Genomic DNA, 1,333 nt, shown 5'->3' with positions numbered 1-1,333 from the left:
TCTCTCTCTCTCTCTCTCTCTCACTGTTGGAGTTTAGGAATGTGGTTTTTTAAGGCAAAGATGTCTTTGGAGATGAGATTAAGAATTTTTTAAAAAAGGACATTGTCTTGGATTAATGCGGTGATTCCCCAAATGCAATCTTGTGCACCTCTCTGTAAGGAGGCAGAAGAAAACTCAACACAGATACAGCAGAGATGATGGGAATACAGAAGAAGGCTTGGACAATGAGACCACAGATTGAGGATGCTGGCAGCAGTCTCCCCAATGAGAAGGAACTAAGAGGGAATTCTCCTGGGAGCCTCCCAGATGTGCAGCTTTGTTGACACTTCCATTGTGGCTAATTTCAAAATCTTTTGTCCAGACCAAAAATTTCTTTATCAAGAATTTAAAAAGTAATGGTAACTTGTTAAGCTTTTGCAGAAAACTAGCAGAGATCCATGCTTCAGATAGTTATACTAGTGAAGGGTCAATAAAGAGGAAGAAGTATTCCAGGACAAACTTTGTGAAAGTCTGAGACAAGGCCAGTTGCTGACTACAGATAACAGATGAAACGCACAGCCACTGGAGAGACCCGCTTTCAGAATAAGTGACTCTGTATCAGAACGGCACAGACCAGGGGGTATCAAGGCTTCAAATGTAGGCAATTCAGCAGATTAAATCAGGAACATGAACAGAGTTAGATATTTAAGAGATAGTTATATATGTTGAATTTATAGTAAACCTAAAGTATCCAGTTCAACAAAGAAACTACTATTTATTAAGCAACTATTAAGCAAAATTTAAAAAATGCATTTATATTTAATCACTACACTTGTCTTATAAGATCATCGCCCCATTTTGCAGATAGAAAAAAAGAAAGAATTATTGCCCTTGTGTAAGCAAGTTGGCTCAGTGGGTAAAGGTGCCTGCTACCAAGCCTGACAACCCTGAAAGCGATCCCTGGAACCCACACGGTGGGAGGAGAGAAATGCTCCTATCAGTTGTCTCTGACTCCTATATGCAGACACATACAATTAACTACTTTTCTACAGAGAATAAGTATCTTTTTCCTGAAACAGAAATATGAACAATCTGTCAGCGAAGATAAATTGGAAGCTAAAGATGAAGGCCTAGGCAACAGAGGGTGGCCCTCAACAGACAGGATGGAGGGACAGCGCAGAGCCACAGGACCTCACTGGTGCCTCTGAAGCTATGCCATCCTCCATGGCTGAGTGAGGAAGGCCACAGCGCTCAAGGCAGTGGCGCCAGGGCTACACTATGCACAGGGACAAGAGCCGTGGCGCCAGGGCTACACTATGCACAGGGACAAGAGCCGTGGCGCCAGGGCTACACT

General features: G+C 42.9%; 1 protein-coding gene across 2 annotated transcripts in view; it reads right to left on the bottom strand.

Annotated features, from left to right (window-relative positions):
- Vwa8 (von Willebrand factor A domain containing 8) overlaps positions 1-1,333 on the bottom strand; it is a 322,019-nt gene that overhangs the window by 185,145 nt on the left and 135,541 nt on the right. The window lies entirely within an intron of this gene.

Source organism: Mus pahari, chromosome 8 (genome assembly GCF_900095145.1).
Source record: "Mus pahari chromosome 8, PAHARI_EIJ_v1.1, whole genome shotgun sequence".
Lineage (NCBI taxonomy): Eukaryota > Metazoa > Chordata > Mammalia > Rodentia > Muridae > Mus > Mus pahari.
Note: the sequence above shows the minus strand (reverse complement) of the source record. Positions and strands in the feature narration are given on the sequence as shown.